Source organism: Coenobita brevimanus, chromosome 103 (genome assembly GCF_032717465.1).
Source record: "Coenobita brevimanus isolate Jiangsu-jjx chromosome 103, ASM3271746v2, whole genome shotgun sequence".
Classification (NCBI taxonomy): domain Eukaryota; kingdom Metazoa; phylum Arthropoda; class Malacostraca; order Decapoda; family Coenobitidae; genus Coenobita; species Coenobita brevimanus.
Genome location: NC_137056.1, coordinates 13739194 through 13764222, shown reverse-complemented (window position 1 = coordinate 13764222; position 25029 = coordinate 13739194). Strand labels below are relative to the sequence as shown.

Genomic DNA, 25029 nt, shown 5'->3' with positions numbered 1-25029 from the left:
TATATATATATATTCTCTATGAGTGAGTGGGTCCACTAAGCTATGTGTGTGACTAGTAATTTCTCATAGGCTAAGGAAACTCCCTCGCCCCAGCCCCTCTTGGCACAATATGATATACAGGTAGTTCATATAAAAAGCAAGAGATGTGTTCCGAAGTATCACAGCTTTTCACACACAGGAGGTACTATATAATTAGGAGCAGTGACAAATCAGTTTAATAGGTATTAATGGTGCTGTAATTATTTTTACCTGTAATTTATTGTGGACTTAACAGATTTTAAGAAACGTCAAAACTAAGTGATTCTTAATGATTGCATATATTACGCTTTAAAAGATATGAACACCAAACAAGAAAATATTAGGTTATATTTTGCAAAACATGTCTATATAGAAAAGGTGCCAGAGAGGCACGTAATTCCTTACGAATATGGACCTTTATTTGTAAGGACTTCAGTGACGGGATAGGAGTTAAAACCAAAGACAGGATAGGCAGTAGGGACCACTGATAGGGATACATGAACTCTTATTGCAATGGGGCCACGTACGATTTTGTTATAGGTCATGATAAACGATTTTATGTTGCTGAGAGAAAACATACCACTGAGCCTGTCGACCTCGGACAGAATAGGATCAGGAACGATGGACAGAGATTACCAATTCTTAATCCCTTCACCCCGATGAGGTGCCATTGAATCGACTGGTGTCAGCCAGAATGAAATACAAGCTATCGACTTCCTTATGCTGAAGGGTAGATCCTTTGTATGCAATTTTTCACTTGAGTATTCTAAAATGGACAAAGACAAACGATTCTGTGCGACTCAGGGAACCTTCTACCTCTCGTATGGGTTAACGGGTAGAGATCGATGACTGACAATACTGAACACACACTCATTAACATTTCTTCACCCTCCCTTTTTTTTTTTTTTTTTTTGCTTCCATTTCGATATTTTGTCATGGAAAACTATGAGTTGATATTATTCTGCAGCTCGAATAAACCTCTAACAGTCAAGGTGTTTAGCATCATTTCTTTCTGACGTGACATATCACGAACTATGGGGTCGATCTGAGAGCGGAAAGAAAGGTAGAACAAGAAGCAGGAACCAGGAATGGGATTTTGTAAAGCAGAGTGGTAGAGCGTAAGTGAAGGCGTTGTTTAACCTTTAGACGACAAGAAGGAACTTCTAAGCTGAATAAAATCGTCTGAAGGTAGTGAAAATAAAATAATAAAATTTTTTGGCATCGTCAGAGGATTAATAGAGTGAAGACAAGGGCAAAAGTGACCAGAAACGGAATTCAAGACTCAGGGACGGATTACAGACATTCAGAGGCGTATTACATGATTCAGTCATATTAAACCTTTGCTCCAAGGGTCAGGGATATACCACAGGCTTGAGGGACGTATTAAAACCCTCCAGACCCCCCAGGGACATACTGCAGAATTCAAGGACGTATTAAGGACCCCAGAGACATGTTGATGGCTCCAGGTATGCAAAATCAAGTTCTTCGAGGTGCACTCAAGAATGTTTCAAGGCACTAAGGAGCCCAAGGCTCAAAAATATATTACACATTCTGGGGACGTACGAGTAAAACAGAACTTAGAGACGTATTAAAAAGATATATTACAGGATCCCAGGGACGTTTTAGAGGTTCAGGGGAATATTACCGGGCTCGAACGTGCTTCAAGACCAAAACGATGTATTAGGAACAAATAACAGGACCCCCGGGAGGACGCCTAGGAGGCCCAGGGAGGCTCACCGAGGGCCACTCTGTCCGACGTAGCCTCCCTGTTGATCCAGAATGCCACCCAGGACAGGACGTTGAGCAGCACACAGGGGGCGTACACCTGGATGATGAAGTAGCCCATACGTCGCCGCAGGTGGAACGACGCTAGCAGGGTGGAGAACCTGCCTGGGAGGGAGTGGGTGGAGGAAGGGGGTTAGGGGAGAGTGGGGTGAGGTGAAAGACTGTTAAAGGGCCGTAAAATATTGAAATATAGGGTCAGCCTCTTTAACCAAAGGTCCCTATCCTAGTTGCTCTGGTTACCGACAGATGATGTTGTAGGTTTTGATGGAAGATAACTTTGGACTGAAGGGTTTAAAACAGCCTCTTCTCAAGGAAGAGGGAAATTTTAGAGCAAGGAATGAGAGGGTCTAGAATGGTGGAACGGGACTAAGAGGACATGGGCGCTGCGATAGCTGGGTGAGGGGCGACGAGAGTGGGGGATTTTAAGGGGAGAAGAAAAAGAAGAAGGAGAAGGAGAAGGAGGAGGAGGAGGAGGAGGAGGAGGAGAGAGAGAGAGAGAGAGAGAGAGAGAGAGAGAGAGAGAGAGAGAGAGATACTGATCGGTGGACTGATTAAAACAAATTTCGTGCAGCATAACAAAGCTGTTCATGGGAAAATTGCTCCTTCTCCCTAGAGAGGACAAAATCCTTACAAGTGGTACAGAAGTATCCTATGGCAATAGAAACTTTTTCACCTCAATGTACAAAGGTTTTAAGGTACAGTTGTGGGTATAACCGGGGTATAAATATCAGTAAATAAAAAACGACTTCCAGAAGGTATAGAAGAATGGGAATGGTGTCAAAATGATCCATTTAATACGGCCGATCACATTTAGGCCCCTGAAATCCAGAGGGTTTTTCTGATATATATAATGTATATGGAGTCATTAATTCAGTCACTTGACAGCCAGCACTCTTCATTCTTTGAATGGTAAAAGGTATAAATTATATACGCAACCTACCCAATGAATCGTCACGATGAAACACGGGTGGCTGAGGGCCAATCACCCTCAGTTCTAACTTAGGTCATGGTAAGAACGAAATAAGTAAATCGGTTTTATCCAATTTTAATCAAATTTGGTGGAGGAGTAAAGGGATAGCCAAGGGATTGACTTATTGCTTTTTATAACAGTAAGTCAAAGGTCAGGGTCATAGGGTTAGGTCAAAATGACCTAGTAATATCAGCTTAACTAATCTGACCAGATTTAGACCAAACTTGGTGGATAGGTTATGGGTAATGAAAGAACGAAGGACATGGATTCTGAGAACAATCATTCAAAAATGAAGGTGACGGGCATGGTTAACGTTCAATTCGTTTGTCTGTATGTCAGCAAAATAACTAACGCAGTTTTTATTTGACTTGGTCCAAGCTTGGTGGAAGGACTGAGGATCAGCCAAGTAACTGACCTACTTTTTTTTTTCTTTAGAAGAAGAGGTCAAAGGTGAAGGGCATAAAGCAAGTTCAATTTAATCAATTGTTATTTGACGTGGACTAAACTTTGTGGAAAGGTTCAAAGGAAATGATAAAGGAATTCGATTTTGAGAACAGTTAGGGTAGTCAGATGTCAAGATCAGAGGGTATGGTCAGCTCGATCCGTGAGTCTGTGTACGAACTACAAGAAGGAGCACTGAGAGAGTCCAGCACCCCCGTCCACCAGTTGGTAGAAAGGCTGGACATCCGAGTTTGCCCTATGACCTTGACCTTCGACATATTACTTTCAAAAGCGAATTACTTTATCCTTGCCTGACACTTAACACTTCCACTAAGTTTGACCCATATCAGATCAGTACTGTCTGAGTCAACCTTGCCCTGTGAAACTAACTTCTGACCTTTCCCTAATGACCTCTGATTTTTCTCAACATCTAATCCCAATATCTTTGCCTAACCCTGAACGCTTCCCTAAAGTCTGGTATAAATCAGAAAAAATAAAACACTGTTTAAGTTGATCTCTCCACGTACAGTACTTTGACCTTTGGCCTATAGTTCTAGAAAACAGTAGGTAAGCTCCTTGGGCATTCCTCAACCTTTCCACCAAGTTTGATCCAAAGTGAATCAAAACAAATCAATGGAAACATAACTCTGCATGGATAATTTTTGTACGAATGTTGAGCATTAAGAATCTTTACCGCAAATATGACCAAGCTCAATCAGAGTTTGAATCAACGTCAGTTTACGATGCACATCAAGCACAACGAGCTGTGTTAGTCGTTCATGAGATATTAGTGGCAGGTATTCCAGTTATTGAATCATGTGGCAAAATTCTTCATCCTGAAGGAGATTAACCCGACATAGATTGGTGACTTTCTCATACACGAGACCTTTATACATTTATAAGAGTTTTAAAACCTTAATCGGTTGCACTGACAGCGAGGTTCTTCAGTGTGAAACTGCTGTTTGTTCCTGTTTGTGTTTCACCAAAATATTTGAATCATGCCAAGTGCTTCTAAGAAGGACCAGAGAGAGTCTGTCATACTGGGTGTGGTGTAAAGTGTAATGCTGTAGGAGCTTTGTGCTAAAGTTGTTTTCTCTCTCTGTCCCTTTTTTTTTTTTTTTTTTTTTTTTTGCTTCAATGGTTTGATTCAGGGTCAGATTACTGGAGAATGTATGGTTAAAAATTTCCCCACCCCTCAGTCTCTCTGTTGGAGGTTAGGGTGGATGACACCACTCACTCTGAATTTGCTGCTTCTTTTTTTTTTTTTTTTTTTTTAATTCTGAACCGATTTTCATATTTTTGGAGTCGATTTAGAGTCTTCCGTGGTGCAGTTTATTTATGACAGTAGCAGGAACTGAATGAAGCAAAATTATCCACTTCTAGTTTTGACTGATGTCAATGTGAAGTCCAGTTTTTGTGGTATCTCTGTCTACGGGTCTGCTTGTGTGATAGAATGATTTGTTCAGTAATTTTGTCAATCACACTGTTTTATTATGAGAGACAGTACATCACTGGCAACACTGACTGGTAATATTTCACCATTTTATAATATTTCTTAAATTTACCAACAGTAGTCTTGATCATTTTATGCAGTTACTTATATAATAAGCTTCGAATGTTAAAATATATTGAATCATGTTCACAAGACTTTACATAATGTTATCGTACATATGTAATTGTGTTATTTCACCTTGAGTACAACCACAAGTAATTTCAAGGATACACTAATTTCGAAGTTTTCGTTAGTTTCGCAATAAGAGTAGACATATGAAAAAATGCAGAAATAAGGTAATCTTAGCCAAAGTTCAGACCACAAAAAATAATAATAATAATAATAAAAATAAAACAATAATGCAGCAGCATTATGTACATCTTTCTTGACTGTATTTGAACAATCACCAGCTTGAGATTTGCACGGTGGAGTGCAGGATAAACTATTACTGAAGCAAGATTAGTGTCCTTTCATCCACATTTGTAAACTCATCCACTCTGAAAGAAGCAGGCAGGTAAATTGCCTCACATCAAGGCACACTCCTTCCTCTAAACTCCGTCCATTATCTTCTGTGGGAGGAAGAATCAGAAAGTTGAAAGTCACGCACAGATGTATAACAAGTGCGTGTGGTGTGGAATGATAATGCAGAGCATCTCTCTCTCTCTCTCTCTCTCTCTCTAAGTATTAAGAAACAAACAACTCCCGCCTGAAGACTGGTAAGACGGTAGGACCTCTTGAGTAGTACACATGAAAAATAAGCTGCTCCAAAGCCATTACATACAAAGACAGCTCACCACTTTCTACAGTAATTCCTTTGTCCAGCTCTCAGGAGAAGCTGATGACAGGTTAGTATTCTTCAAGCTTCATGTTAGCATCGACCCAAGTCTTCTTGGTTATACCCACAAATTTTCCATACCCCTGCCAGAGAAATCGTAAACTCTAATAAGCCCTTAGAATTTCAGATGTCTAGTTACTAGCACTCGACCCACCACATCAGTTTCTTGGTTCTTTGTGCCCTTGTCACTGAAAAACTTGAGACCAGTGCTAAATTTAAGGCAACAAGGAGAAACTAGGTCATGGAAAAGTGCAAAGCCATCAGTGTTGGGTGACCAAGGACTTCTTTCTGTGCAAACATCTTCCGATGTAGAACCTGACTTCATGAGGAATCAGCTTATCAGCCTCTTCATGTGAATTATTTTCTTCGAAACTGGGTCCCATAATCTTGGAGTCATACACTACGACTAGCTTGATAGCACTTTTTGTGACGCATCTCAGAAACCCTCAGCCAACACTATTAAAATAAGTTTGGTCACTGAGGCCGATAAAATTTCCTTGAAAGACAGTTGAACCTCCTTTCTGAATGTATCACAAATTCAGTGAATACTGCTCTCTTTTGACCTGTCAAGAATGTACGCGCACACACACACACACACACACACACACATATATATATATATATATATATATATATATATATATATATATATATATATATATATATATATATATATATATATATATATATATATATATATATGGGGGGGGCTAAAGATGAACCGAAGTAAAACTAAAGTAATTAATTCAAATACACATAAGAGCGTCGTCAGAATTAGAGAAGAAATTCATGGAGAAGTTGATAAGTACAATTACTTCGGTAAAATACTAAAATTAACGATAGACCAAGATAGTGAAATAAAAAGATGTATTATAATTGGATCGTGGTAGATGGGGGCGCTCACCATCCACTCACTTGATGTAGTGCTGCTCTCGGGTGTCTCCCCTTTCCTTTCCTCCCTCCTTTCCTTTCTTACTCTTCTGTCTTTCTTTACTTCATTCTTTCCACGTCCTACTGCCTACGGGTGATTTTTTTTTTTTTTTATGTGAGAAAGAAGGAACCAAAGGCCGCAAGCCCGCAATTATTGTTCCTTCCAAGAGAAAAACAAAATACAAGAGAGAGCCAAATTCAAGATCCGATCATTTCGAGATGCCTGGACACACTGCATTTGAAAGACTGGAGATCATAGGTAGCAGGAAATACAGACAGAGGGAGACAGTACCAGAGTTGACCTGTTGCATAAATGAAGGACTGGGAGTAACGCTTAACTCTTGCATTAGAGAGTTGGACAGAAAAGGGATGAAAGTTTGCAGCTAGACGGGTGTTACGCGCCCGTCGTAGAGGTAGAGGAATGCATGCAGACAGTTCAGAGGAGCAGTGACCGTTGAAGTAGCAACAGAAAAGCGATAAAGATGCAACAGTGCGGCGAAGAGGCAGAGGTTGAAAAGAGTCAATAAGAGGAGGAGAGTTAATGAGACGAAAAGCCTTTGACTCCACCCTATTGAGAAGAGTGTATGTGGGGAGCGTCCCCACACGTGAGAGTTGTACTCCACACAGGGGCGGATAAAACCCATGTATACTATACAGTCAATAATTGTGCAGGGGTAAAGAAGGAATGGAGTCGGCTTAGCACACCTAATCTCTTGGAAGCAGATTTTACAAGAGATGTAATATGTGCTTTCCAAGATAAGTCCCGAGTAAATGAAACCCCAGGCATGTTCAAGGATGATGCAGGATTAAGCTGAATATTATTAAACATTAGTGGGTATACCTGTGGAAGATTTTGTCGGGTTGATAGGTGTAAAAATTGAGTCTTAGATGCATTAAAAACAACAAGATTATTTTTACCCCAGTCAGAGATACGAGCCAAGTAGACATTAGGTGTGCCATAGCCTTATCCCTTGTTTGCTGAAGTAACTGCTGAGATGGACGTCGCAGGAACCAAATGGAAAGGTGAAGGGTGGAGTCATCAGCGTATGAGTGGATAGGGTTAGATGTACAGCTTAGAAGGTCACTCATGAATAAAAGGAAGAGAGTTGGTGATAGGACACAGCCCTGAGGAACACCATTGTTAATAGATCTAAGAGAAAAACGGTGGTCGTCTACAACAGTGACTATAGAACGACCAGAGAAAAAGCTAGAGATGAAGGCACAGATAGAAGGATAGAAACCGTAAGAGGGAAGTTTGGAAATTACAGATTTATGCCAGACTCGACCGAAAGCCTTTGAGATGTCAAGTGCAATGGCAAAGCTTTCGCCAATGTCCCGAAAGGAGGATGACCAGGAGTCTGAAAGGTAGGTGAGAAGATCGCCAGTGGAGTTTCCCTGACAGAGCCCATACTGATGATCAGAAAGATGGTTGTGATAGGAAAGATGCTTTAAATTTTTTCTATTAAGAATTGACTCGAAAACTTTTGAGATACAGGATGTTAAAGCAATTGGACGATAGGTAGAGAGTTGGGAATGGTCACCCTTCTTTCGGACTGGCTGAATGAAAGCAAACTTCCAGCAAGAAGTAAAGGTACTCGTTGACAGACAATGGCGAAAGAGTTTTGCCTAGGCAGCATGTAAGCACAGAAGCACAGTTCTTGAGAACAACAAGAGGGACTCCATCAGGCCCATATGCCTTATTAGTACTGAGCCCTGCGATGGCAGAAAATACATCAGCTGAAGAAATTTTAATGTCAGCCATGAGGAAGTCAGAGGGGGGAAGTGATGGAGGAACAGCACCGGAATCGTCTAAGGTGGAATTGGAGGAGAAAATCTGAGTGAAGAGATCTGCTTTATCAGTAGAAGAAATAGCTACAGAGCCATCAGAGTAGGAAAGAGGAGGGGAGGATGATGGGGTAAAGTTGTTAGAAAGGTTTTGGCAAGGTGCAAGAAGGAGCGGGAAGAATTCGATTTGGAGAGTTGAGAGCATTTAGTACGGATGAAATTATTTTTAGCAGTGCGAAGAACAGACTTAGCACGATTCTGGGCAGAAACGTATAAAAGATGTGATTCAGGGGTGGGTTGGCTCTGGTACCTTTTATAGACCCTCTCCTTGTTGCGGACAGCATTAGAACAAGCGTGATTAAACCAAGACTTTCTTGCATTAGTCAAAGGATATGAGAAAGGAATGTATGCTTCCATGCCCGAAAGAATAACCTCCGTAATGGCAAGGCACACTCAGATGGCTCCTGGCCGTGGAAGCAATAATCATTCCAGGGAAAATCAAAGCACTGCCTGAGGGCCTCCCAATCCGCAGCTCCAAAATGCCACAGACAACGTTTTTTTGGAGGGTCCACAGGCCGTACCGGAGCGATAGGACTGGTTAAGATGATAAGATTGTGATCGGATCGGAAGAGCCCAACGGAGAGAAAAGATTAACAGCGTAAGCAGAAGGATTAGTTGTAAGGAAGAGGTCAAGTATGTTGGAGCTCTCTCCAAGGCGGTCAGGGATACGGGTAGGGTGCTGTACAAGCTGCTCTAGGTCATTAAGGATAGAAAAGGTGTAGGTTTGTTCACCAGGTGGATCAGTGAAAGGAGAGGAGAGCCAAAGATGGTGGTGAACATTGAAATCTCCTAAAATGGAGATTTCAGAGAAAGGAGAAATGGATAGAATGCGTTCCATCGTAGAAGTAAGATAGTTAAAGAATTTTTGATAGTCAGTAGAATTAGGAGATAAGTAAACAGCGCAGATATATTTAGTCAGAGAATGACAGGAAAGCCAAAGCCAGAGTGTAGAGAATTCAGAAGAATCGAGTTCAGGAACATGAAAGCAAGATAAGTCGTTGCGTATATATACACAACAGCCACCTTTGGCTTCGAAATGAGTATAGAGAAAGTAGGAGGATACAGAAATGGGTCTGCTGTCAGTTGCCTCAGAGAGCTGAGTCTGAGCTAGAAAAAGAAGCTGAGGTTTAGAGAAGGAGAGGTGGTGCTCAACAGCACGAAAGTTAGAGGAAAGGCCGCGAATGTTGTCTTTCCTTCATTTTTTCCTGTTCCTTCTGCCTATGGGTGACTCTACACTGAGTGGCAAGCCCAATGGTTTACGGTACACCAGGAAACCATTTGCTATGCTGGGTGGTAACCATATAACCAAATTATGGCACCTGGTAGTTTAGTGGGTAATTGCGGTGCTCCAATCGGATTGAGCCGGTGAAGGTTTATATCCAAGGGTTGGTTGGGGTTTATTGCTCACGTAATGCCACTCGGGGATGAGTGAGGCTGGTCACTCTCATCTTAAATATCAGGACCAACTTGCCTAGCCCAGGGCCCCTACGCTCCTCATGGGTCAACGTAGGATTGGATGATGGATGGATGGATTACAATTGGTCGGAAACCTTTTGGTAAATATAGAGACATCATGAAAAGCAGCTTGCTAGTATATATATATATGAAACAAAACGTACATAACGAATGCAAATTCCAACTATGATGTACGGATGTGAGACCTGGAAACTGACAAGATCAATGGAAAATCAACTAATCCGTTCTCAAAGGGCAATGGAAAGGTCAGTGTTGGGATTATCTTTACTAGATAGAAGACCAACTTGGGTGAGAAAGCAGACTAAAGTCAAAGCCATTGTAGAAGTTATAAAAGAACAGAAATGGAGGTGGGTAGGTTATTTGCAAGAACAAAGTATAATCGATGGAGCAAGAGGCTGACGGATTGGACTTCAGGAGATTGTAAACGTAGCAGAAAAAGGTCAGTCGGGAGGTGGACAGATGAGATGGACGAGTTTGCAGGCAAAACATGGCAGAGATTAGCTCATTCAAGGAATTCGTGAAGAAGGTTGGGGGATTTGCAGTGGCTGCTGCTGCTGCTGCTGATGATGATGATGATGATGATAATGATGATGATATAATCATTATCAAAATCCACTGGAAGTCCATTGCTGAACAAAGGCCTCCCCCAACCTTCTCCACGAATTCCTTGACTGAGCCAGTCACTGCTAGGTTTTACCTGCAAACTCCTGTATCTCATCTCTTCATCTCCTGTCTGGCTTTTTTCTGCCACGTTTGCAACCTCATGGAGTCCAGTTGGTCAGCCTCTTGCTCCATCGGTTGCTCCTAATTCTTGTTTCGTAGCCTGCCCACCTCCACTGCTGTTCTTTCATAACCTCTATAACACAATTTAGTCTGTCTCACCCAAGTTGATCCCTTCCTGTCTCTCCAAGATATTTCCAGCACTGACCTTTCCATTGCTCTTTGAGAACGGATTAGTTTGTTTTCCTCTGATTTTGTTATTTTCCAGGTCTCACAACCCTATGTCATAGCTGGGATTATACATTCGTTATTTACTGTTCGTTTCATACATAATGGCAAGCTACTTTTCATAATGTCTCTCTGTTTATCGACATCTTTTCATCCCTTAGTAACGCGTCGTTTTATTTCGTTTTCATGCTCTTTCATTCATTTTAGTATTTGCCCCGAGTATTTTACTCTCAGCTTCTTCAAGAATTTCTTTCTTTATTTTGATGACGTTCTATGATGTACTTGGATTAAACATTAATTTTACTTAGGTTCATCTTTAGCCCTGTTTTGAGACCTTCCCTATTTAAATCATTTACCATTTTCTCTGCCGTTTTTGAGATCAGGATGATATCATCTGCAAATCTTAAATGGTTTCAGTATTCACCATCTATGTTTACTCCTTCGTTCTCATAATCTAGTTTTCTGAACATAATTTCAAGGCATGCTGTAAATAATTTTGGTGAAATTGTATCTCTGATGCACGCCTTTCTCAATCGTAATTTTTTCTGAGTCTTTATTTAACCTAACTGTAGCAGTTCCTTCTTCGCATATGTTTTCGAGCAGTTTTACACCGATCTCGTTTACCCCTTGTTTCTGCATTATATTTACAATTGCTATGTCCTCCACTGAGTCGATAGCTTTTTGTAATCGACAAAATCCGAGCACAATGGTTTACTGTATTCTGTAGTTTTCTCAGTCAGCTGATTCAGTGTGTGTAGATGGTAGGTAATCGAATACCTGCATCGGAATCTTGCCTGTTCACGTGGCTGGTTTTCTTCCAAAATTGTTATTGTTTGTAATGACTTAAGTCAAAAGATTGTACATAACTTATAATAGGGTAACAGGTCGATACTAACTTTGATCTTTCGAATCGCCTTTCATTTAAAGCAAAATAACTATTGCATTACACCATGTTCTGGGAATCTTCTTTTCTTTCTGTGTCTATTGCCAGACGCCATATTCCCGTAATGGGCGACCACAAACAATCGCCTCCATGTCGCCCTGCCCCAGCCATTTCACTGCCCTCCCCCCAGCCCACACAACCCTCTCTTATATACCTCTCCACTCAGTCCCTACATCTCATCCTTGGCCTCCCCCTCCCTCTCCCCCTTCTCTCCACCTTACTCACATACACTCTCCTAGTTAGTCTCTCGCTCTCCATCCTCTCCACATGGCCAAACCACCTCAGTTATTTCTCCTAACGCTTTCTACGGCATCCACATCCACACCACAATGCTCCTTCACTTCCTTATATGTCAGTCTGTCTCTTCGTTTAACTCCACATGCTCCTCTCAAATAACTCATTTCCAGTGCTCTCACTCTCGACTTGTGTCCTTCCAACAAGGTCCAAGCTTCACTTCCGTACGTTAGAGTTTGAAGTCAAGCACCGACTTTCTTACTACCATGTTCACTTCAGTATTTTTTATCACTGCTTTCAAAGATCCAGCAACCCCTTCAAGCACTTCATCCTCCAAACTTACAACCTTACTCATCATACTATCGATGCACTCAAAATATCCATTTTCTCATCCTACCTCACTGTACTTTGGGTGACTTCATTTCTCTCAAAGACAGTAACTTTACTCATGTTTAGATTCCGGATCTTACACACTCAGCCAAACTCATTCACCAAGCATTGCAGTTCCCCTTCGTCTTCACTTAACAATACAATATCATCTGCAAAGGACAGTACAGAGAGTTTCCAAACACTGCCCTCTCTCATTAGGGCCGCTCCAACATCCACTGCCCCTCCTTGTATCTCGTTTACAACGCCATCCATATACAGACTGAACAACCACGGAGACATGGCACGTCCCTGTTTCAGTCCAACATTCAGACAGAAAAATTCACTTAATTCACTACTGCAGCCTTAGCACTATCATACGAGTACATACTCTTCACGGCATTCCACAACATCCCATTTACTCTATGTATTTTTACTATTTTCCACAGTCATTGTCTTTCCACCCATGTTTTCTCCAAATCCATGAAGGCCACATACAACTTCTTTCCCTTCTCTAGAAACTTTTCCATTAAAGACCTAAGGATGAATATCTGATATACCCAAACTCTTCCCTTCCTAAAACCTTCCTGTTCTTCTACTAATTCCTCTGTTACTTCCCTAACTCTATCAATAATCATCCTGCTATATACTTTTACTATTACGCTAAGAAGACAAATGTCCCTATGATTACCATACACTTCTTTTTCCCCTTTTCCTTTGTACAGGGAATAATTATACCCGACTTCCAATCATCCGGGATTCTACCTTCCTCTCAGGCCAATATGCACATCTTCGATATTCCTTCTCCCCCATGGTTCATCATTTCACCACAGTTCCTGGGCTTTCCCCACTTCGACTTCATTGCATCCACAACTTCCATCTTACTGATTTCTTCCTCCCATCTCACATCTCTCCATTCTCCCAGCCATTACCGAGTCACTTATACTCGCATTACTTTCATTCTCTATGTTTAACAGTTCCTTAAAGTATTTTCCTATCTGCTCACCTTTTCTCTATTCTCTGCCAGCACTGTACCATAGTTATCTTTCACTCCCCTACTAACTTCTTTATCTCCCTGTCTAACTATCTTTACATTCTTCCAGAATATTTTCTCCCATTCCCTCCATGTTACTCTTAAATTCCTTCAAAATTCCTCATCCACTCTCTTCTTACTCTATCGTACAAATCTTTTCACCTCTCTCCTCCTCCCTGCATATAGCTCTCTCTTCCGTCTCGCAACTTCCTCCATGTCTCTGCTTCCCATCCAGTCACAGTATACTTTCTTCTTTTGCACCAGTTTTTCACACCTCTTCATTCCACCATGCTGTTCCTTGCACCGCCTTTCGTCTTCTTATCACCCCACACACCACCTCACATGCTGCACAGATTTCCTTTATGAATATCTTGCACACATCTTCCACCTGCCCCATCTGCTCCATATCATATTTACCCAATCATTCCTCCACTTCTGTCTTATTATCTGTCTTTTTTTCCGTCCTCTTGCAACCTTTCTACCCTCCTTGTATGGACTACTTCCTCCTGTCCTTCATTTTTATACACCGAGTAAATAAGTGGGCTAGTCGGTTTTGAACTATAGTCGCGGCGCACGACTCTGAGGTTGTCATTATCGTACCCTGGCAACCTGCCATTCAAAAGTGCGTCCGATTTCGTATCATATTATACACGAATCAAAGTATTATGCATGAATATATTATACACGAATATTATTATACACGAACATATTATAAACGAATCTCATGCGTCTCATACACGAAATCAGAAGCACTTTTGAATGATAGGTTGCCAGGGCACGATAACAACATCAGAGTCGCGCGTCGCGACTATAGTACACCTGCATCCGACAGTAAATCTGCTACTATTGCATCTTCTCCTGGGGAGTATCCGCGTTTCATACCTTTAACAGAAACAACTACTTCATCTGGTGTTGCTTTGGTTAGTGATGGCTCGAATGTATGTTGTTCAACATTCATGAATGCAAATGTGAATGCGATTATGAATTTTCAATATTAGTGAATACGAATGCTATTGCGAATATTCTCTTTGATGGCACTGAAACGGGACATTCATATTTTCTGTACGAATTAATTTCACTGTAAGAATTTCAGCCATAGAAAATTGAATGAACAATTATCTATCAATTTCGTATGTTACCAGGATGCGGGACGAGGACCCAACTCTTACACGTATCCCCCGGGGATATCAGACGCGTCCTGGACGAACTTCGAACGGACTCAGAACAGATCCCTTCAGCCAGGCATTCTCTCTCTCTCTCTCTCTCTTAGAAATTATTGTGATTTAGAGTACTTTTTCTGGTTATGAGCAAAAAATCTGAAGATTACCCACTTTTTAGTGAGAAACTCTGAAAATCTGTCAAAAGGCAAAAATCTGAAGAAATTCAGACTTTTCTGGGAATCTGGCAACACTGCAAGGTGCAGCAAGCAGCCTTAGCACAGTGGCTTGTTTGGTAACACTAGCCTAAAACATTCGTTCAACTCATGCTTTTACTGTAGCTCTTCATTTGATTTTCTATAAACTTTATTAATAAAGATGCAATATTAATATCCGCAAAATGCTCGCATGACAACATGCGAATGAGAATATCGAGAAAATGTGCGAATATTTGCGAATGTGAGACCGAAGGCGAATAGTCGGACCTTCACTACTCTGGTATTTCACTTGTTTCAACTGAAAAATTAGCTGTTGGTATACAAGTGTCTTTGATGCATACAGTTCTTTTTAAAATTCTTCAGCTTCTTTTACCAGCTTCTCTCTGTACTTAATGACTTCAACATTTATGTCTTACAGTGTTATACTTCGCTGCTTTCCCAATGTCACTTTGCTTCGGACCTGTTTCAGACTTTTTCCTTTTTTATGGTTTCTTCGACTTTTTTTTTTTTTTTTTTGTCTCCTGTTGATAAGCTTATTTAATTCTGCTCTTTCTGTTTCATATTTCTTTGTAATTACTTTTATCCCCTTTCTTCTTTTCATGAGCTCGAGGGTCGTTTTTGAATACTTGTTGGTTTTTGTTCCATTAGCTTTCCCTACCGCCTCCGCTGTCTCTCAACATTTGTGGCAGTCTATCATTCAACTCATCAGTGTCATACTCAGTATAACTTAGAGCTTGATTTTTTTTTTCCTAACTGAAAGTCTTTCACTGGGAATATCTTCTTATATTTAATCAGCTTCTTTCACATCTGAAATTGAATCTGGTTGTGCAACCCACCATTCTATGGTCACTTCCTATATTTACTCTGCTGATAACTGTGACATTAGTGATCGTGTTAATCTTATTTGCTTTAAAAAAAGTCCATTTTGTTTTTTGTTTCTCCATTTGGCCTTCTCCAGTTCTATTTTCTCCCTGTTCTTTTGTGGAAGAATGTGTTCATTAATCTCATACATTTTAGCAAAACTTACCATCTTTCACCTCTGTCATTCCTCTCTCGCACTCAGAATTTTTCCATACTTGCTTCTCCCTTTTTCGATTTGCTAACTTTTGCATTGAAGCTTCCCGTTAGTATAGTATAATCTGGTCATTTCCTTTCCATCATCTGGGAGATGTCATAGAATGTCTATTTTTTCACCTGTGCTTTGAGAGGTGGGCACATATTACAGGGCGTACCATTTGCCTAGTTTAATTCTAGTCTATGCTACTCTGCCAGACATATTGCTGTTTTAACAATATTCTCTGCAAGATTCTATTAATTAGGAATCTTACACCACTAACTCATTCATTCTGCTTTCGTCTGTTAAACAGGTGGTTGCTGTCTTGGAGCCGAAATAAATTTTCTTCTTTTCTGTGGATCTCACTCACACCTATTATATCCCAACTAATGTTTTCCAGTTCAGTCATTAAGGCATCAAGTTTGTAATCTTTCATGAAGCTTCATATATTGTAAGTGTAGATTTTCATGTATTTCAGTGTGTTTAATGTCCTGGTCTCTGATTTGCCGCGACAGTGCCTAATAATTTTCGGTGGCAAACTGCCCGTCAGATCAGAAGGCAGTGTGGCAGGACCTTTAAGAGAGAGAGATCCTGGACGCCCGAATACTCATTTCCAGTAGAATTCACGTTTGACTGGGGGGATTGTGGCAAATAATCTCACCTCCCTACCACACACTTTCTGGCGAGATGTAACTTCTTTTCCATCCTATTCACTGTATTCGGTGGAGTCCTTTGTAACTATTGTGTATATTCGGTGGAGTCCTTTGTATCTATAGTGGGTCCCATGGTCCACGATGTCTGAGATGGTACCTCATATATCTATAAGTCATTCCCCTATCCCCCACCCGCGGACGTGCAAGTTAACAGTGAGATCCTCTCTCTCTCTCATATATATATATATATATATATATATATATATATATATATATATATATATATATATATACACACACACACACACACACACACACAAAGGTAGATACCATATAGATAGTGGCCAATTCCATGCTGCCCTTATTGTTAGTCGCGTTTTCTTTCTTGAAGTCTTTCTTGTATTTTTTCATGTTTAATTGTTGCAAGCACTTCTACCCTTTCGAATTAACCGACTCAGACCAAAACTGGACACAATGACCACCCTGTGAACTAGTTGTGTCCGCGAGGTTTTGGTTGCTAAGCAACTACACATTGCCTAGCAACGGACGAAAAACCGCCTTTTTCATGTTTAATTGTGGTTGGCACTTCCAACCAAACCTGGACACAGTGACCAGCCTATGACTTAGCTGTGTCTGCAAGGTTTTGGTTGCCAGGCAATTACTTGTTGCCTAGCAATGACCGAAAAAACGCTTTTTTCGTACTTTTCACGTTTTGGGCTGTAGAAGCATTACTAATGGGCATAGAATGCTATGACTTCTTTAAACGTAATCGTGAGGTCATTCCCTATCGGAAATCTTCCATCTATTTTTACCCTCTCATCTCTAGTTTCTGAGTGGCAACCCTGCGAAGATTGGCTTCAGCATCCCTGGCAGTCTTGTTTAATTGTGGCAGGCACTTCTTCCCTTCAAAATTAACTGATTTTGACCAAACCTGGACACAATGACCAGCCTATGACCAAGCTGCGTCAGCAAGGTTTTGGTTGCCTGTCAACTACTTGTTGCCTAGCAGTGCCTCCCTTAGCCCCTCCATGGCCGTGGGTCTGGAAATTGTTGGGACCCACTGGCCGGCCCAGGCACATTTTTTAAAATTTCGAAAATCGATTTTTTAAAACAAATTGAAGAGAAATATCTGGAATCCCTGCTAATGCAATTATCAGCTTCCTAAACGCATCCTGTGCTTTAAAATGAAGAGCAAAAAAAATCCGCAAATGACTGCATACACGCCAGTGAAAAATAAGCAGAGGAGCGAAAGAAGATCACGCTAAGAAATATCCACATTTTCACCCCCAGAAAATTTCAGTGGTGCTGAAATGCATATATATGTGTATTATGACCAAAATCGGTACATAATTTGGGAAATTTCATTAAAAAATTATTTTTCACATTTTTTGTTTATTGTGTTCACGCAAGTATCGAGTTATTTCTGTTGTCTGGTTGGTTTAGTTTGTGCCCAAAGAGAGACAGGAGATGGCATTTTTAGACCCTAATCAGATATGGGCCGTCCCTTGTGTGTACAGGCTGAACAGTAGAGACTAATATCCAATAGGCCCACTTTGAGGTGGCCATCGTCGCCTGCCGGCTTGCGTGTGTGTGTGTTTATATACTGTATATATATATATATATATATATATATATATATATATATATATATATATATATATATATATATATATATATATATATATATAATAAAGCAACAAATTCTTATCATGACCTAAGTTAGAACTGAGGGTGATTGGTCCTCAGCCACCCTTTCATCAACTGAGTTTCATCGTGACGATTCATTAGGTAGGTTGCGTATATAATTTATGCCTTTTACCATTCAAAGAATGAAGGGTGCTGGCTGTCACGTGACTGAATTATTGACTCCATATACAATATATATATATATATTAGAAATACCTGGATTTGAGGGACCTTAATGTGACTCGACCATATTATATGGATCATTTTGACACCATACTCAGTCTTCTGGATATTCGGGAAGTCGTTGTTTTTTATTTACTGATATTTATACCCCGGTTATGCCCACACCTGTACTCCCTTGAAACCTTTGTACAGTACACTGAGGTGAAAAGTTTCTGTTACAATAAGGTACTTCTGTACCACTTTTAAGGATTTTGTCCATAGTTGGGCAGGTTCCAGTTTTGACATTTTCCTCCTTCCTAAGAGAAAGAAGACGGGTCACACTGGAGAATAATAGCCTGGAAGAGAGAGTAGATAGAAAGGAATGTGGATGAGTCAGAGAGGTGAGACAGCTTGGGATAACTTTTTAAAAGTAGAATATGTAATATTACAGCTATAATTTTGGAAAGCAGAAAGTGGATTCGCTTTTATTAAACCGGTCTCAGTTTAACCCCTTCAGTATGGTGACGTCATTCTAGTTTAATCTGGTTACCACCAGAAAATTTTAATCAACTTAGAACAGACTTTTCAAACTTGTTCGAATTCCAGTTTGAACAGTCTCTCCTACACTGGATTATAATTGTCTGGAGATGACGTGAGCAAAATGTTGATATTTCCTTAGTTTACCTCTGGTAGAAATTCCACTTACTGTGTGAATCAAACTAGCCTCATACCGTAACCGCCTTCGATGCCGAGTAAAACACGTGCCTTATTTAGGTGGGCTGATTTAGCGTTTGAGGGGTCTGCATCCATGTTTTGGATTCCCCCGTCCATCTTTTTTATATTTTTAGGCTATAAAATCATTCTAAAGGCACAAATCGAAACACTGAGAAAAGTGTCTTGAAATAACAGGCCAGGGTATGTAATGGTAAGGTTCAGGTCAATTGACCCAGGAGTAGCGTGGTGAGGGCGTGGCAACGACCGTTGGTGAGAAGAGTACACAAAGAAACAAGGAATGCACAAAGCATATTCTCTGTGGGAAAAGTAAGGGGCTTACTAGAGCTTCACCCACCGCTAGTGACTGACAGGATGGGTTTTTATACATTAGTCCCCTTGACAGCATCGGCAACTGTTTACATTAGTCTTTTTTGTATGAGTATTTTACTGATGATGAACGTAGGTTATTCTAAGATTTGCTAACTTTATCTTTAATGGTGTCTTTTTTAAACTAAAATCAAGCCATCTCCAAACGATTTGGTTCAGCTTAGGAGACTTTAGTACATAAATTTCTCCAAAACAAGAAATCATTGCTTGGGTACATAAAATCATCTGGCGGCAGTAAGAGTATGCTAAAAGAAAAGAAGATCGCAGTGGAGATAGGACTCGACCAGTTACCCTAACCACTCAGTAAATTGTTTTTTTTTTTTTTTTTTCCTGCTGCCGGACGATTAAATACAAAATTAAGGAAGCCCCAAATTAGTGAACAGGTGAATGGAGTCTGTAGTTAACCTTTCCGATTAAAAAGAAGAAATTACAACGGAAATAGCAAAAATTAAGTCTACGTCATGGGAGTGTCGGAGTTAAACTGCTGTGAGTTAGGTTATGTGAGGCGGTTAGGGTGTGCAAGAGTAGTGACTTTTAACTAGATGAAACTGATGATCTACAAGCGGTTCAATAGTTACCTCACTACCATTACAGCCACTACCATAACTACCACTGCAAACACTAGTAATATTACTCTTGACAACCAGGGTTACCACTACCCTAGACTACCGCTAAAACCACCACTATTTGAATTAACGACCTAGGAATATTTAAAATTACGTGGAATTCTTTGTTACTTGCAGAAATTAATGAATGCTGTGTGTGTGTGTGTGTGTGTGTGTGTGTGTGTGTGTGTGTGTGTGTGTGTGTGTGTTGAAAAGAAAGCAGTTGTTTAGATATATAAAGATGTAGATAATTAAACATACAAGAACAAAAACAAATACACACATACAAAAAACATCCACCCATCCGTTCATCCTTCCATACATACATACATACAGTGAGAGAGAGAGAGAGAGAGAGAGAGAGAGAGAGAGAGAGAGAGAGAGAGAGAGAGACTGAAACTGAGACTCGGACACGTGTCAATAAAACAGGAATGTGACAGACAGGTGACATTCCCGCCACCTTACACCTGTCTTAATTACTCTCTCTCTCTCTCTCTCCCTCCCCTGTTCTGTCTTACTTCTTTCTACCTGTCCCTCACACTGGCCTACATACTAGAACCAGCTGATTATTCACACCTGTCACATTAATTACATCTTTACATCTCTTACACCTGCCATTTACCAATATACTTGCAATTCGTAAGGTAAGTAAGTAAAGTTTTGTTAGTAACTGAGCTTTTTAGTCTACCACTCTCTTGGCTCACACACCAACCACACACACATCAATCACCCCCAGAACACACCTGCCACACATCACCACGAACCACTGTGTATCCGCGACTTACCACCACACACACAGCACATACCATTAAACACCAAGCACACACCATTGCACATCCACACTTACCATCCACACCCTCACTACACAGCTTCACACACCTCCCACACCCCATCACACATCTCCCACACCTCATCACAGTCCTACCACACCTAACCACATTTCCCACACCCCATTATACACCATCCATACCCACCATACACCATCCACACTCCACCACATACTTCCCACAACCCAACATACACTACCCACCCCCACCACACCCTACCACACGCTTCTCACATCCCACGATATACCTACCACATCCCACCACACACTTCCCCCACACTACCATATAGGTACACCATTCGTACCCCACTATACACCACCCACACCCCACCACACATTTCCCGCGCACCACCATACACTTTCCACAACCAAACATATGCCACCCACATTTCACCACATCCCACCACACACTTCCAACACCCCACAACAAACTTCCCATACCCCACCATACACTTCCCACAACCAACCATATACCATCCACACCCCACCGCGCCCCACCATACACCACCCATACACCACCCATACCCAACCACACACTTCCCACATCACACCAAACACTTCCCACACCCCACCACACACTTCCCACACCCCACCACACACTTGTCTTACCCCAACACACCCCAACCACACACTTCCTACACCCCACCACACACTTTCCACATCCCACCACACACCCACACCCCAACACACACTTTCCATACCCAAACACACATTTCCCACACGACACTGCACACTTCTCCCACCCCATCACACACTTCCCACACCTCACCACACACTTCCCACACCCCACCACACACCTACCACATCCCACCAAACACCTACCACACCCCACCACAGACTTCCCATACCCCACAACACACATACCACACCCCATCACACACCTCTCTACCTCCCATATCTAACAACACACTTACCACACCCTCAACACCCACCCTCCACACCCCACAACACATCCTTCGCACCGCCACTACACACCCTCCACACCGCCACTACGCATCTCCCACACTCCCACCAGATACCTAACACTCATCACCACACATCTCCAACAACCCCACCACCACACACCTTCCACATCCCACTACACACCTCCACCTCCCACACCTCTACCACACACCTCCACCTCCCACACCTCTACCATACACCTCCCACACTCCCAGCAACATCTCCCACACCTTCACCATACCTGCATCACATCGCCCAAATTCATCCCCACCGTATCCTCACCTTACACTTACCACATACCCGCACCACACATCACACACCTACCACACCCCCACCAAACAACTCCTACACCCTCACCACATCCCATGACGCTTCTCCCCCTCACACCAGCACACTTTCGCCCCAGACAGTTACCACGCTTCCCACCTATCAAATTCACTACCCAGATTTCTCTCTTAACTTACTTTCACCTACAGACCACGTGCATCTTAACCCTGCCGCTTTCTGTCATCATCCAACACACATCTTCTACACCTTCCACATCCTACCACCACAAGCACAGCCCTACCACCTACCACACATTTACGACACCATTACAAATTCTTCATAGTCTAACTTCACAGGGTATCCCAACCACACGCTCTCCCTCACTTCACCACAAACAAACCAGACAATTACCACACACTTCCAAATTCACCACAGCTACCACATACTTCCCAATCCTTCACCACACTGCCCACACGTTTTTCACAACCCTGTCATACCTTTACTCACCTTCCACATTCCTACCACAGCATCATACCCCCACCACATCTCTACCACATATCCACCTTATATTTATCACGTCCCTACCACATACCCACCTCATATTTATCACGCCCCCACCACATTCCCACCACACAACTACCACACCCTCCCCAAACTCCCTCCACACCCCCACCACATTCTCATCACATCACCACCAAACTCCAACACTCAGCTACTACATCCCACCACAAATCTACCACATTCCCGTCACATCCCATCACACCGCTCGCTGGTGCAGTGGTAACGTTCTCGCTCGCCATCTGGTAGACGGGAGTTCGCGCCTCGCTCAGGTTGCGAAAAGTTTCACTGACGAAGTGGGTGGTTACTGTCCCCCTTGAGCAAGGGGACGGGTGTGTGGGTGTGTGAAGGTCCAGCCTTGCCCTTAGATCGGACTATATGAGCTCTCAGCTCCCATCACACAACAACCACGCACACACACACACAACACACACACACACACACACACACACACACACACACACTATACCCCACCACAACCCAACCATGCCCTACCAAAGACATACCACAACCTCACCTCACCCAACTCAACAGCTGCGGCAACTTCATTACACACTTACCACACTCCACCACATCCCCACCACACCGACCCCACCTTCATCACCATCACACGCATCTATCACACTCCATCACTTCCCAACCATATCTCCATCACCCCCAACACAAAACAGCCACACCATCACCGCATCCCCATTACACATCCTCCACACCCCACACTCCCTACACCCCCATCATCCACGCCATATACCTGCCACATCCCCAGTGCATTCCAACCACACACCTGCCATGTCCCCACTACTCCCCGCTCTCCTCATCACCATCAACACCTTCACCACACCCCCACCACACACATGCCACACCCTCGTCACACACCTACCACACCCCCACCACACACCTACCACTCCCCCACCACACACCTACCATACCCCCCACCACACACCTACCACACCCTCGTCACACACCTACCACACCCCTACTATGTAACTGCCACATCCCCACCCCACCCCACTCCACCTCACCCCCACCACACACCTACCACACTCCATTACACTCCCACCACACACACACACACACACACACACACACACACACACACACACACTCACACACACACACACACACACACACACACACACACACACACTCACACATCATCCCTCTCACATAACGCTCCTACCACATCCACTACCACTATTTCCCAACTCTCACCATACCCCCACCACAACACCAGCACACCCCATCACACACCTACCATACTCCAGCCACATCACATATCTATCACACACCCACCTCACACCTACCACACCCCCATCACACCCCACCACCACCATCCCAAACACACACCTACCACACCCCACCACTTCCCTACCACACACTTATCACTTCCTGTCATACACCCGCCACACCCCACCACATCCACCACACATCTACCATACCCCACCACACACCAGCCACACCCGCACCACATGCCTGCTACACTCCCCATCACACACCAGCCACACCCTTATCACACTCTACCACACATCTACCACACCCTAATCACACACCTCTCACACCCCATAGCACAGTTACCACACCCCTTCATACACCTGTTATATCCCAGTTCACATCTGCCGCACACACCTTAACGCCCCACCACACCTTCGCTAAATCCCCATCCCACCTTCACCACACCCCTGCCATACCCCCACGACACCTCTACCACACTCTCACCACACACCTACCACTTCACCACACCTCAGACCCTTCACATACCACATCCCACCACACACCTGCCACACCACCACACACCTGCCAAATGTCCAGCACACGTGTACCACTACCACACCCCCACCACACACCTAGGACAAATCCATCACTCATCTACCACACAAATACCACAAACCTACCACATGCCAACCACACACTTATTTCACTCCACCGCATATCTACCACACCCTCACTAACAGGGAGCAGGAGAGGAGAGTGTTAGAGGTAGCAAAACACCACCGTCCGCACCCGAGGGGGGTCTAGAGAGCAAGCCAGGACTTTACTAATATGCTGTAAATATTCCTCAGTATTATTAATATTTTTGATCTAATATGCTTAATAATTTACTCACACACAAAGAGTAGCATATAGTCAAAATTATTATTATTGTTATTATTATTATTATTATTATTATTATTATTATTATTATTATTATTATCATCATTATTATTATTATTTATTATCACTGTTATTTTCTTTTTACTAGGATGGAGGAGGTTCTGTCAGATGGGCTGAAGAATGGTCAGGGCTTGTAACGTTTCTTTGTACCAGGGCCCCGCTCACCATACACTAACCATATTCCCACCACACACCTACCACACACCCAGCAGGCACCCAACACAAACCTACCACATCCGAACCACGCCACCACTGCCCACCCACTACACAATAACAGTTCAGCTACACACTACCACATACTTATCACACACCAATCACATCTTATCACACACCTCT

At 42.5% G+C, this 25029-nt stretch overlaps 1 protein-coding gene across 1 annotated transcript in view; it reads right to left on the bottom strand.

Moving 5' to 3' along the window:
• The window catches only part of LOC145415590 (gamma-aminobutyric acid receptor alpha-like), a 336377-nt gene that overhangs the window by 84472 nt on the left and 226876 nt on the right, over window positions 1-25029 (bottom strand). The window lies entirely within an intron of this gene.